The sequence below is a fragment of the Pristis pectinata genome, chromosome X, assembly GCF_009764475.1.
Source record: "Pristis pectinata isolate sPriPec2 chromosome X, sPriPec2.1.pri, whole genome shotgun sequence".
Classification (NCBI taxonomy): domain Eukaryota; kingdom Metazoa; phylum Chordata; class Chondrichthyes; order Rhinopristiformes; family Pristidae; genus Pristis; species Pristis pectinata.
The window spans coordinates 11,926,298-11,927,003 of NC_067450.1; positions in this window are offsets into that span (position 1 = coordinate 11,926,298).

Genomic DNA, 706 nt, shown 5'->3' on the forward strand with positions numbered 1-706 from the left:
GGAATCCCTGTCCCTACTGGTCAGGGCACTGAGTACAAGAGTACTCTGAGGAGGGGTGTAATAGGCAGGTTGCGCCAGGTAGGGGAGGGGAGCAGGGGAAGACTTCAGTATTCAAGTGGCAACAGAGGTTGCTAGGGTGGTGAAGAAGATATATGGCATGCTTGCCTTCATAGGTTGGGGCACAGAATATAAAAGTTGGGATGTTATGTTGCAGCTCTGTAGAACACTGGTCAGACCTCACTTGGAGTATTGTGTTCAGTTCTGGTCACCTCATTATAGGAAGGATGCGGAAGCTTTAGGGAGGGTGCAGAGGAGATTTACCAGGATGTTGCCTGGATTGGAGAGCATGTCTTATGAGGATAGGTTGAGCAAGCTAGGGCTTTTCTCTTTGGAGAGAAGGAGGATGAGAGGTGACTTGATAGAGGTGTACAAGATGATAAGAGGCATAGATCGAGTGGACAGTCAGAGACTTTTTCCCAGTGTGACAATGGCTAACACGAGGGGGCATAATTTTAAGGTGATTGGACGAAGGTATAAGGGGGATGTCAGGGGTAAGTTTTTTACACAGAGAGTGGTGGGTGCGTGGAACGCACTGCCGGCAGAGGTTGTGGGGGCAGATAAATTAGGGACATTTAAGAGACTCTTAGATAGACACATGAATGATAGAGAAATGGAGGGCTATGTGGGAGGGAAGGCTTAGATAGAT